The sequence below is a fragment of the Pavona decussata genome, unplaced genomic scaffold (assembly GCF_977016875.1).
Source record: "Pavona decussata unplaced genomic scaffold, jaPavDecu1.1 SCAFFOLD_602, whole genome shotgun sequence".
Taxonomy (NCBI): domain Eukaryota; kingdom Metazoa; phylum Cnidaria; class Anthozoa; order Scleractinia; family Agariciidae; genus Pavona; species Pavona decussata.
In genome coordinates this window covers 3,424,326-3,438,611 of record NW_028145860.1, presented here as the reverse complement: position 1 = coordinate 3,438,611, position 14,286 = coordinate 3,424,326, and the positions used below count along the sequence as shown (strand labels likewise).

At 37.4% G+C, this 14,286-nt stretch overlaps 1 long non-coding RNA gene across 2 annotated transcripts; it reads left to right on the top strand.

Annotated features, from left to right (window-relative positions):
- Positions 1–353: 353 nt before the first annotated feature.
- Positions 354–13,289, top strand: LOC146449428 (uncharacterized). Of its 2 annotated transcripts, XR_014860585.1 has the most exons (5): positions 354–412; positions 517–663; positions 8,346–8,424; positions 9,105–9,183; positions 12,391–13,289. It is a non-coding gene; the product is annotated as an uncharacterized LOC146449428 (long non-coding RNA). The 2 variants fall into 2 exon arrangements; XR_014860586.1 differs by lacking the exons at positions 354–412; positions 517–663 and adding an exon at positions 2,455–2,523 and having other exon boundaries at positions 12,391–13,288.
- Positions 13,290–14,286: the final 997 nt, after the last annotated feature.

Below are 14,286 nucleotides of genomic sequence, written 5' to 3'. Positions count from 1 at the left end.
CAATTCGTACAGATGTTACGCCGTCATAACCAAAGGGCCTTAAGCTTGGCTCGAACTGTTTGTTCTGTGATTTGGTCAAGATTTCCTGACTTATCCATTTTGCTTCTTTAGTGCTTCTTTAGATTTTTATTTATTTATTTATTTATTTATTTATTTATTTATTTATTTATTTATTTATTTATTTATTTATTTATTTATTTAATGCATCCCACCTGACAATCCACGTGAGAGTCTCATTTACCACAAAATCCTCGTTTCAAAACAACACTCCACCATCACAGGCCGCGTACAGAACGCAGACTGGGAACTAGGGAAAACTCGCGCTGCACTATGGTATGCAGCTGCTGTCGAGCGTGTTTTTTCACCTTCGGCGCGAAAACTTAAAAAAATCGCCAAAAACAGTCTAACACAGGTCAGTTTGCACTCTAAAACTTCCTAAATTGTTTTGATTATCTTCTATATACGCTTCCCATTCAAATTTATTTGATGAAATGATTGTTTTTACCCTATTTACAGTTGAAAACGAGTTTCCGAAACGCCACGTGCAAATTTGCTCATGGCCGTCGGTTGCCTTGGTGCGTGAATTTTACCTTGGCCTCTTCTTTTTACTAAGAAAGAGAGCTGACTGACTTAAAAAGCATCTGGAGTACTGCAATTTGCCAGGTAAGGCCAAAGGGTCTTGTGTCTGTGGTTAACCTATCTAGGAAAGGTTAGATAATTAAGCGTAAGCTTTATTCTCCGTAATCAGATAGAAGAAAGATCCTCGCAGTTAGTACGCAACTTAAGCAGTTGCGAAAAGAAAGCCTGAAAAAAAAAAATTCAGGCTTTCATCCGCAGTATCATATTTTATGTTTCATATATTCATATTCATTTTTCGTAATCTTGGCCATGCATATTCATGTACATGTTTTCTTTTTTTATATATGTCTTTTAAATGGCCCTTTAGAAACACCCTGCACAGTCTACATTTACAGAGCAGCATTCACAAACCTTTTGCTGACTCCTCAATGAGAAGTCAAAACTATAATTAAAGAAAGGAAGCGCTAGCCCCATTCAAGGGATAATAATAAACTAAAGTTCTTTTATATATATATATAAAAGAACTTTAGTTTATTATTATCACTTGAATGGGGCTAGCGCTTCCTTTCTTTAATTATAGTTTTGACTTCTCATTGAGGAGTCAGCAAAAGGTTTGTGAATGCTGCTCTGTAAATGTAGACTGTGCAGGGTGTTTCTAAAGGGCCGTTTACAAGACAGTTGAAAAATTATACAGACGCGTTAAAAAGAGGAATGTACCCATAATTTTTGTAAAGAAATACTGGCGCTGTTTTGGGTCCATAGGCGGCTGTGAACCCAAAACTGCTCAGGTTTTTCTTTACAAAAATTTTGGGTCCTATACCATACCATTTTTTAAAAGGTCTTTACCACTTTTTAGCTGTTGAGTAAACGGTCTTTAAAACAAAGACCTAAAGGGCCATTTACAGGATAGGCAAAAATTGGTACGGACACATTAAAAAGTACGGTACCTGTAACTTTTTTAACGAAATACCAGTGCTGTTTTGGGTCCATAGACAGCACTAGTATTTCTCTACAAAAATTATGAGTACTGTACCACTTTTCAGCGGGTCTGTACATTTTTCTACATGTCGTATAAACGGCTCTTAAGAGTGAAGACCCCGATATGAAACCAAGACCCTTGGAAAACCTGTTAATCTCAAATGAAGACTCTTGATCTTCAAAATTCATAGTATTTTGAAAAACTTTGCCCTTGTTTTGGGAACGTCCTTTCCACAAATAACGTAAAAACATCCTGCAGTGAATATCACGTTGAAAATCCATCGCCTGTAAAGAAATTGGAAGCTGGCTTTTCTTTTGATTCTCCCAGTTCATATCTTCAGTAGCAGAAGCTGCTTCCTCAACAAACCAGAAAAGTTCTGCTGCATTTCTGATTAGCGACTATACACATGTATGTTATGCACACCCATTCCAACAAATTTGGATTTTTTTGTCAATGGCAGCCTATTGTGCTACAACATTCAGACCTGGTCTTTCTTCCCTCAATGTCAGCAAAATTACTTTTGAAACAACAGTCATCTCCCCACGGCCTCAAAGCTCAAGCCACAAAACCTGTAGTTCTTGTTTCGATTTGATTCTTCCCCGTAGGCTTTCTTCCTCTGTAAGAAATTTTTATTGGTATTGTCATCATTTCCTGGCCAGTGGAGGGTGAAGTGACAGTTGTTGACAGATAAGGTAATTGGATTAACTGAAATCGTTGGGCAGAAATCAATTGAAGGGGGTCTTTACAGGAGGTGTTTCCAATCCCCCTTTTTTCTCACTTTTCCTCGCTCCCCCTCTCCTGATTATGCCTGCTACGTGGGCTATCTTGAAACTAGCACACAAGTCCTCAAAGCACTGGTATTTGTTTCAAACTCATCAAATTTCTGCAGGGCAAGGACAATCAGCTGATATTCCCTTGACAGACACACACTGTTGTTTACATCAGGTCTATTCCAGGGGTAAAGGGTAGGGTGCATTCTATTTATGACTACAGTGAATACCACCTTGTTAAATGACTTTTTCACGACGTGTTGATTTTGCAATTTTAAAGAGCGCATATTTCACAACACTTGACTCTTGCCAATTTTCTCAAACCTTGTACAACAAATCAATTATTAAATTTAGTGATTTTGTTTTTTCGCAACTCTGACTCTTGCCGTTTTTCACGAAAAACACAAAATAGTGGTGTTAAATGTGACGTTTGAGCCCAGGAATTCTTAGTCTCCTTCATATTCGTTATTTGGGTTGCTACAGAATGCATCCCCCATTCTTAAAAGCCTTCAGTGAGGACCCAAATACTATTTGCATAGGACTGAAAAGACTATGGGATGATCAATTTAGGCAGTAGTCGCCTAATGTAAGAGTGATCCACAAAAGGTGGCCAGTTTAGCTCTTCGAACTGATTAGAAGTTTTTTCAGATTGAAGTGATAATTGTGTTATTAGCTATCGTCCTTAATCCCAACACGTAACTTCAACTTTGTTAAGGAAATTAAAAATTTTAAGGCCTAATCTCACCTCCAATGGCCAACTGCACAATTGACCGCTGAAATGTCTAAATTGACAACGGCATTAAATAAATATACTAGTCAGAGCTTTTTTTAGTGGGACTTAACCTATTGGATATAAGCGTACCAGCATCTTTTACTTACTACAGTATTACATGTTTATTTTGTTTGTTTTTCTGTCTTTCTTTTTTTTCCATTAATGGGAACTCTAATAACAAATTTATGAAGGAAACATGGAAATCTGAAATTGAAAGAAATTACAAACTACAGGCAGTGGCCTTTATTCTCTGATCCTAGAGAGGATTAGAAACGAAGAGCCAAAATGTAACATGCCTTAATCACTAATGTGTGGTTCCAGAAAATATCCATACCCCCACCACGGAGGGAATTGGAAATTCCAGAGGGGAGGAGGGGTGAATGGTTGGATAAGTTTCCAGAGGGTCAACTTCACGTTCACGTCAGGCAAAATTGTTCAAAATTGTAACTTACCAACTTAGCAACTTCGTAGATCTTTCTTGAAGACGTAACTTTGTTTAACTGTTTTAAAGAAACCCTTGTGACATGAAAAACATGTTTCCTTTCTCTGATAAGCCTTTGTAAGCGAAGTGCTCCAACTGAGACAAGAGATCTTTGTCTGCGTTGCGTGACTCAGTTAATATAAAACTGTTGTTTGTGAAACTTTCTTGCGTAGAAAAATATTGTTCACTGGCTACAATTGAATTTGTACCAATGTTTAAAAGGTAAACTTTTGTATGGCCATAAAGTGAAAGCCCCAATTTTACATAAAACATTGAAATATTTTGTTTGTTATTTTTGTATAAAGTTACCGGCAAAGGTCAATTCCCAGGGTCAATTTATCAGTTTGTCAAGACTGACCCGTGTTAAAACTTATTTTATCCAAAGTATTTCAACTCAAAGTCCAAAACTATTAACTTAATTCCTATGCCAAAATTCAGCAAAATAGAGCCAATTCAACATTCTTTTAATGCGTTATTGATCTCATACAAAATTTGCATAGGAACGTGAACATGCTAATTTCGTTTTGCGGCTCCATTTCGTCTTACGATCTGAAAGGTCAATTTGTCTCCCCGCCCGGCTAATGCTTATTTTGTCCAAGCTATTCCGATTCAATAGGAAAATTATGGACTAAAATAACTAGACTGATTGATTACCATGAGAAATATTGATTGAGTAGAACTAAAGCGATAATCCTTTTGATCTCTTGCAAATTTGCATAGGAACGTAAACATGACATATGCAAATTAAATGAAAACACATTTTTGCATTGCCGGACTTATTCCAACAATTTAGATTTAAAATCTTCAGCGAAGCGAATGGTAAAGTTTGATGTCAATGACCACAGGTAGCAATAATTATTATTTCAGTATCAAGAGCTTTTTGGCAAACTCTACCGGTGAAATAGAACGGCGCGCGCGCTCTTCGATAACGCATATTTTCTCCTCGTGTAGGCAGTTCTTGATATATTTTCTAAAATGTTCACATCAAACTGATTTTTGAGGCGTTCTTTTGAAATAAAACTTTTCCAGAGGGGGGTGGGGGGTGTATTCTGTATTTGAGGAATTTCCGAAGGGGTGGGGGGGTCAAAAAATACCCCGAAAATGGAAAATCCTGGGGGGTGGGGGGGTCCTATGTGAAATTCCCTCCGTGGTGGGGGTATGGATATTTTCTGGAACTACACAATACAAACAAGCAGAGAAGGCAGGATAGTTTTCTTCCCTGCCCTCGCGGCCAGAACCCAGTTCCTTTCTTTTTGCACCACAAAAAAAAAGTTGGAAAAAAAAGACGAAGACTGCTCGCTATTTAAAGTAATGATGGCACTTGCTTTATTAATTTTTTGATATACCTTGTGCCCGATTTTTCAAAAGCCAGTATGGCAAGTTCATGAATTACCCTGAAAATCAATCTAGATTTTTGTTTACAGTTACAGTTTTAAGATTCCAAATTAATACAGCAGCAGTACCCCCAACCCTTACCCCTTACCCCCTACCCCTCACCCTTGGAATAGACCTGCCAGTTGTTTACGTTTCAATACGGCCTTGACAGGTACATTCAATGACATTTTGATCACAACTTTCTGAATATTTTTGTTCGTTATTCCATCAATGGTATTTACTTCTTTGTTGAATTTGATATACATGTATATGGCATTTCAAATTGGAAAAATTAGGGGGTGTTTACCTGTGAAAACTCGCCCCGGTGCAAGTTTGATACCGGTATGACATTGCAATTTCATACCGTGTTTACATGAATGGACACTTCATTTCGACCGACGTGATTATGACGCCCAGGTGACGCCATACTGGATTGGATATCGAAGACTGCGCATGCGCTACTCATTCTAGACTCCCAGGAGAGTGATTTCATGCCAGAGCGAACAGCCGTACCGCATTTACATGACATCGGGATGAATTTTCGTACCGGAATGAAAATCTTGCCCCGGTACAGTTACCGGGGTGAACTCGCACCGGTATGACTCGCTCCGGTACAAGATTTTGTGCTGGTATCATGTAAACGAATACAGAGCCACAAGAGGGAACTGGAGTTAACTCGTACCGGAATGAAAGTTGCGCCGGTATCATGTAAACACCCCCTTAGTGTGAGTCAGGCTTTTAGCCAGGCGGCCGTCCAGCCGTCCAAAGGACGGCCACTTCTCAGAAATGGGAGATTTTCGACGGCCTGTTTTGGGCGGCCATTTACGAACTTCTGTGCTTAACGTAACAAAACATTGTCTATAAATTAATAAAATTTAATATTTTTCTTCTATATTAACACTTTTTCTAGCGAGTTTCCTTTCTGTTTTGATCTCAACCGCGAAGAATATAAAATCCAAATGACGCACAATTTAGCCCCATAAGCAGTTCGACAGTTTAGACCTTATATTGGTTTATTAAACTGACTTACAGTTGTAATTGAGTAGATTTGTTTTCTTCGAAAAGGTCTTAGGCTTTGCACAACCAATTGTCTGAATGTAAATAATGACTACGCAACACATAAATTAAAGTTCTTTACTGAAAATAATAAAAGATGTTGCATTTCTGAGAATTTGGGAGACTGGCACTTGTAGACCAGAATGCAGTTCGACCAAGAAAGCCACGCATATCTGTTCTTTCGTGTAAATCATGGCTTGACAACTTCAAATTTCAATCACTCTTCATAACAACTGGAGTTCCTGTCCCAAATATAATTCAATCTTAAACAAGGTAAGTTGAGAGAAGGATAGATTAGTAAAATTATCAAGGAAAAACAGCGGTTTAATAGGTAAATTGAAAGACGTTTACAGCTGTCAGAATCGCGGAAATCACGTCTAAGAGGCTTCAATTTTTCAAAATTTTCTGGCGGAGCATGCCCCCAGACCCCCCTAGCAGCATGGCGCCTGCGGCACCATGCTATGTGGGCCTTCGGCCCACATAACATTTGGACTCCCACTTTCAAAATCCTGGCTAAAAGCCTGGTGTGAGTCTATGTGTTATGATGAGCCTTTGTTAATTGAATGTTTACAGGTTAGGAAAGTGCTTTTTGTCCTCAGGATGCAATAGTTTTGGAGTTATTATTTATTTTTCCCTTTTGATATCTGTGGAAGCTGATCACACTACATCCAATTGAATCATCTTGTTCTTGCTGACATGTTCCACTCCCTCCTCTTGCATACTCCCTACAATCTAAACACCTAGATCAGTCTGGCTCAACTCTAAATTAAATTATGATAACTATCTTTCCAGGCTAATTGTGTGGTTCCAGAAAATATCCATAACCCCACCACGGAGGGAATTTCACATAGGACCCCCCCCCACCCCCACCCCCCGGGATTTTCCATTTTCGAGGTATTTTTTTAACCCCCCCACCCCTTCGGAAATTCCTTAAATACAGAACACACCCCCACCCCCCTCTGGAAAAGTTTTATTTCAAAAGAATGCCTCAAAAATCAGTTTGATATGAACATTTCAGAAATATCAAGAACTGCGTAATCGAAGAGCGCGCGCCGTTCAATTTCACCGGTAGAGTTTGCCAAAAAGCTCTTGATACAGAAATAATTGTTGTGTTTTATATTTACCTGTGGTCATTGACATCAAACTTTACCATTAGCTTTGCTGAAGATTTTAAACCTAAATTGTTGGAATAAGTCCAGCAATGCAAAAACGTGTATTCCTTAATTTGCATATGTCATGTTTACGTTCCTATGCAAATTTTAGGAGATCAAAAAGATTATCGCTTTAGTTCTACTCAGTTGATGATTTTCCTCCTGGTAATCATTCAGTCTAGTTATTTTATTCAATAGTTTTCGTATTGAATCGGAATAGCATGGACAAAATAAGCATTAGCAGGGCAGGGAGACAAATAGAGCTTTCAGATCGTAACTTGAAACCGCAGACAAAATGGAGCCGCAAAACGAAATTAGCATGTTCATGTTCTTATGCAAATTTTGTATGAGATCAATAACGCATTAAAAGAATGTTGAATTGGCTCTACTTTGTTAAATTTTGGCATAGAAATTAAGTTAATAGTTTTGGACTTTAAGTTGAAATACTTTGGACAAAATAAGTTCAAACACGGGTTAGTTTTGACAAACCAGTTATAATTGACCTCGGGAATTGACCTTTGCCTGTAACTCGATCTACACAGCATACAAAAATAACAAACAAATATTTCAATGTTTTATGTAAAATTGGGGCTTTCACTTTATAGCCATACAAAAGTTTCCCTTTTAAACATTGATACAAATTCAATTGTTGCCAGTAAACAATATTTTCTACGCAAGAAAGTTTCACAAACAACAGTTTTATAATAACTGAGTCACGCAACGCAGACATAGATTTCTTGTCTCAGTTGGAGTACTTCGTTTACAAAGGCTTTTCGGAGAAGGGAAACATGTTTTTAATGTAACAAGGGTTTCTTTAAAACATTTAAACAAAGTAATGTCTTCAAGAAAGATCTACGAAGTTGCAAAGTTGGTAAGTTACAATTTTGAAATTTATGTCTGACATGAACGTGAAGTTGACCCTCTGAAAACTTATCCAACCATTCACCCCTCCTCCCCTCTGGAATTTCCTGGGCCATTGACCCCCCCACCCCTCTGGAATTTCCAATTTCCTCCGTGGTGGGGGTATGGATATTTTCTGGAACCACATATTCTCTACAATTGTTGAAATTGTTAAAATAATTGCAGAGATCTCTCACTCTTAAATGTAGTTGTTTTTATTATAATTGAATCACATTTGGCATGGTAGCAGTTTACAAACAAACTTTTTTTTTTCATCTTGCAGAATGCTCTACTCCATTCATCGTTACAGAAGAAAGCACATCAGTCCAGATGAATTCAAGATAACATGAACACAAATTAAGGTGATTACTTTCAGTTGCAACAACAACAACAACAACAACAACAACAACAATTTATTTGTTCCTAAAATAGAAAGGAATTACAAGCCCTCTCTTTCCCAAGAGTGCCATATGGCTCAAGAAGTCATTATGTGCTCAATATTGGGTCAATTCATATGAAATTTGGACACCAAACAGATCTTGGAGAGATCTGCACAATGGAAGCATAAAATCTTACCCCCCTCCAACATGAGGCATGATTAACCGGACCCCTCCATTTTTTGTAACTTTTTCCTCTACTTACACTTTTAAGACCAAGTCACCATTTGACAAGAAACTATGCACTGAGATCTGCAAATTAAGCTATAGTTCAGGGGTATACCCAGTGTATACGAGAAGTGGGATGTACTTTAAGGTTTTTTTCTTGTTTTAAACACTTTTCATTTTTTTCTGTTACTTCCTTTGCCTTAGCTGGAATGATTTGTACAATGCCCCAGATAAAACCTTTTTATTGGTGTATTACAGTTGGTGTAGGGCTTCACAGTTGCCGTTTTACAAAAATACGACAACTCCCATGGGAGTTAAAGGGTTAATTAATTTTTATTTAAACATTAGAAAGTTGGTAGTAGGGCACCCCTCTCCTTTCTAAGAGGCTTTTGTTTTTATTTTTTTCTAAAAAGAAAACATTTTTCTTCATCTTGCAGTTGAATGCTCTACACCTGATTCATCTGTTATAGAACTGAAGCACATTATTGCAGATCGATTCAAGATCAAGAACACAAGGTGATTATTTTCAACTGCAATGTCCTCAGTCTAAGAGACCTTTTTTTAATTTTATCTAAAAAGCAATGTTTAGTGAGTTGCTACGATCTCCAGTGGAACAACCTCTGAGAAATATTTTCAAAGCTTCTGTATACTGTTGCTATACAGAATGTAATTTAACCATTCTGAGGTATTATCCATGTATGAAATTCACAAAGCTCTAGTGTTAGGTTGTAAGTTGAATATTCATTGCACTCATTAAAAATCTTCAACCACTCACACTTGGATCAATTCACAGCATGCCTCATGCACATGTTATCAGCTTCTCCATGGGGTCAATCTCCCGGTTAAACTTGCAAGGGAGACTGTAGAATCAGTCAAGCAAACTTGAGGAATTTTTCCTGGGGTGTACAGGCAGGTGTCACTTAGCAGAAAATCCCCCTCCACATTATCTCATATAAGCACAGAAAGAAAGAATTTGTTGACTATAGTCTGGGAATGATATCAACAACTTAAATTAGACTTGAAGATGATCGATATGATGTATTCGTATGGTGACTCCAGAAAATATGCATGCATACCCTACAATGAGTGGTATCAATATTGTTACCCCCCTTGCCTTCAAAAATTCCAAAATGCTCAACCCCCCATGCCCTCGAATGCCATTCACTCAATAAGTATAACAGTTAATCCCCGCTCTCCTCTGAAATTTCCCTTTTCCTCTCCAACCCCTTTGGAATTCCCTGTTTAATCTCCTAATGTCTCCAATGCATGAGAAATTATTTTTTTTTTTTCCCTCCAAAAAATTCCTGCTCAGGCAGTGACTTATCATTCTTTCAAAAAGGCTGATTGACCTGTATCGCAATTCAACTCTAAATTTTCAAGCAGATTGTGTGGTTCCAGAAAATATCCATACGAAGGTCAATGGAAATTCCGAGGGGGAGGGAGCGCTAACAGGTGGAAATTTCTGGGGAGCCGGGGTCCACATGAAGAATTTCTCCAGAGGTTAAGGAAATTCACAAAAATATCGTAAGCAAGGCACAAAGTTGGCAGAAATGAATTTGATTCACTATTGTGGAAAAATAATGTTATTATCCAGGACAAAAGCAGCATAACCAATGAATCATTCTACAAAAAAGTCATTTAGGTAGAAGTGTTGTCTGCTTAATTATTCTTCTATTAAGCGAAAGTAAGGCGTGACCTTGCTTTTTCCCACAGGTATTTTTCTCAAAAGTTCGACTTTGCAGCGCGATTAATATTATTGATATTATTAATATTATTAATTATTGGCCTCAGGCTGTGGCCGCGACTTCACGATCATTTGAAGTTCAAGTTTTAAAAGAAATGAGGAAATTAAAAGGTTTCTGAATGCAGCCCGAAGAGTTGTGCTGTAATGCCTGGAAGTAACATTTTGACACAAAAAAAATTGGACCATTAAACTACAATACTATGTACAGAGTGTTCCTTAAATTATGCTCACAAATTAACAAGATTTCATTTCAGCAGTACTGTGAAGACTGGCCAGAATGATCATAACAAGGAAATCAAAATTCTTTCCTCACCGGAAACAATTCCAGAAAGAAAAGCTTGCAAAATTTCTTAACTTTAGTCCGCAGAGGCTCAGCGAATTGCATGACAATAACAACCAGAACTATAAAACAAGGTCAATATTCGTATTCTCACGGTTTGACTGAAACTTGTTTACCTCAGGTTTTGATGGAAACTGACTACTGTGGCTCTTTATCATAATTATCAGGTTCATCTTCTGTGGCTGCTGATAGCCAATCAGATTTGATAATTTTGTTATAGTTATGATTAATTATTTAGTCAAATTCGTCACTAAGTGTGACGGGGGAAAGAAACAGAACTTTCGCAGTTCCTTGCAAACTAACCCCCCAACTATTGTACACACAAAGACCAGACCAGCACACCGGGAACTCCATGCCCTACTCTTTTCTCTTTTAATAATAAAATCGGTTGTGCAAAACCGAGAGAAAACTGATATCTGTTTGTTTTCTGATTCCAAACACTTTGAAACACAATCCAAAAATTGGCCACACTACGGACTTGTGCACATAGTGACATTGCACTTCCGTGCCTGAAAGACAGCAAGCACAAAAGAAACGACAACAGAGGAATAGAGAAAATGTGAGACTAGTGTTCCTGTATTGATGTCACAGCCCTGCTATCTCCAGTCTCCTGTCTTGCAGGGTATTGTACCCAATTGGAAGTTAAATTTGACACTTTTATATGCCTCCAATGTTGCGAAGAAAAATTGAAAAGGATTTTGTTCAATGTTCATACGAGAACAACATGAAGATTTCGTCAAGCAAATACATTTCACATACTCTTTAATTAAGAAATGTGAAAATAAATTAATGTCATTCAATTAATTAAGAAAATGTCAAAGTAATTTCATTCAATTAATTAAGAAAATGTCAAAGTAATGTAATTCAATATTTAAAGTATTTCATCTTCCCTTGCTTTGTAAATGCATCAGTGTACATCCTGATGAGATGATAGAGCACTAAATTTTAGACTTACTGTTTTCCCAGCATAGCAGCTATGCTCTTAAGAAATTCTACCACAGGAAAATGAGGCTATTATCGCTACATTCCCCATTTTCAGCCCCATGCATGTGCATAAACAAGTGGTAAATTCCTATTATATCCTTGTAGATGCCATTGTGATTTTACAAACCGTTGTATAATTCCCCCATCCTCCTTTCTTTGATCTTAAAACAATGTTGAGAATTTCGTTCCTTTGCAAAGAATCGAATCCAACCTCTTGGGGAGGGTGGGGTGAACCTCGTGGAAAAGCTGATGACATGTGTATAACCCTGCTTGTATACAAATGTTAGGTAGGGTATAAATGACTGATGGGGAGTGTGGGGGGTGGGGGTGGAGGGCGTGTGGGGTAAACCCCATGGAGAGCCTGATGACTTGTGCATAACCCTGCTTGTATACAAAAATAATATTAGGTATGGTATAAATGACTGATTGGGGGGGGGGGGGGGGGTGAGAGGGTGGGGGGTAAACCCCATAGAGAACCTGACGACATGTGCATAACCCTGCTTGTATACAAATATTAGGTATGGTATAAATGACTGATGTCATGTTGATTTTGACCAAAAGATTGCATATCAATAAAATCGATAGTAAAACAGCATATATATTCCATAATTTTTTAAAAACAAACATCTGACAAAGTCATTTTCTCTTTGCTTAGTGAAAAGAAGAGTAAAGATGGATAACAAAGATTGGTGAATGGTAGAAAACTTCAACAATGGACCGCGGAGATGATGGAATGAAGGGCAGCGTACGCAAGAAAGTGATCACCACAACAAGCTCTTGGTTTGGTTTGATTTGATGTTTAGCTGATAGAAAGTAGATGTCTCATTATGATAAATTTCAGATCAAAAGTTTTAAAATTGATCCATCTGTTTCTAGAGCTGAAGGGCTCATTCAAACAAGACACGTTCGTCACATTAACAATCTACTAGCCAGGCTTAAATTATTTTTCACAAAACAATTTCCGTTCAATTCACCCTTTGTGGTGATTTTAGTCAATACTTTGTGACCCAGCCCGGGAGGTCTTTGAATGTGGGGTACAGCTGGCCCGGGGTTTTCCTCCTAGGAGCAAGTGGACGTACGGGGAGGTTTTTCACCCAGCTGTTGTTCCACAACCCCCATTCAATTTAACCTTTGTTTTCAATTGGAATGTATTTCGGTTAGATTAAGGATTATTATTTTTTTCAGCCTATTACTATTTAACCAGCTACAAAGTTTTTTTGTTCTTCGTACAGTTGGCAATTAAGCCAACATCCCATCCAATTTATGCAATTTTTCAAGGTTTTTAGGATATATAATATCTCAATATTATTGAGTCATTTCCTCTTAGGAGTAATGGTGCAATGAAAACAATTTTGCTTTTTTGTTTTATTTTCTGCCTGTAAAATTACCCCTAGATAACAAGAAGCATCATCTTTCTTCTGTAGCTGGTTAGATAATACTGAACAAAACCAAGCTTGCCAACCACCCAAGTATGATACAGGGCATTGCCACATTTTAGTCCATAAATTCAAATTTGGATTTCAAAACTGGATGTTTGAGCACTAAATTTAGCAAAGGAAAAATACAATTTCCAATCTTTAAATGTGCATTTGTTTCTAATTTTTTATAAGTACGTAAATTATGATCATTCGGGTGACTGTAGTCCTCAGAGAAGGATTGTTTGAGGTGACACTGACTGACACACCAATCATTTTTTTCACTCTTCACAGCCAATAACATCACAGCTTACTGACAAACAGACAATAACATCTCAACTTTGTTGACCAATCAGGTCAATAACAAGAGACATTGATATCAATTACTGATGTTCCACAACTTACTTGACTCTCAAGATGACTTCCGCTCATGTTGCCAAAACATCAGTCAGATTTTCACCTCAAACAGTCCTTCTCAGGGCTACACTCACCCGAATGATCATAATGTACATACTTATGACATGACTCCTTGGTTCAAACCATTTACAGTTAAATTTTTTATGAAAATTTCATGCCAAACTTAACACAAACCAATTTTCATTTTTTTTTCTCATAATTTCATTTTTCTTGGGTTTGGTTGGCAACTTTTTCATGCCTTCTCTTGTGAGTGTGCCGCCTTAAGTGTACAAACAAGTGTTCATTTTCTGTTTTCTTTAAAAAAAATTATGCTCATATACAGCTTTCCACTTTTCAGAGCATGTCTTTGCTTTTTAGAGTTATTTTCCTGCTACCTTGTATACCCTTAACCCTTTAACCCCCAAGGCAAAACGACATTTTCTCCAGATCCAAGACTACAGACTCAATGTGCATGTATGATATACCATTTTAAAGCTACTCATGAATGTAGTTTATAACTGATATAATTATGAATGAGAAAAGTTATGGCTTTGAGATAAATGGCCTTAAAACGTAAAAATTTTAAAGTTCAAAAACGTCCCAATCCTTGTGTATATTAGGTATACCTCTAAACTATAGCTCATTTTGCAGTTCTCAACATGTTCATTAATGTGAGAGATGTACTAAGACCCACAACTTCTAGGGGAAAAAAGTTGAAAAGTTATGGGGGTGGTCAACAT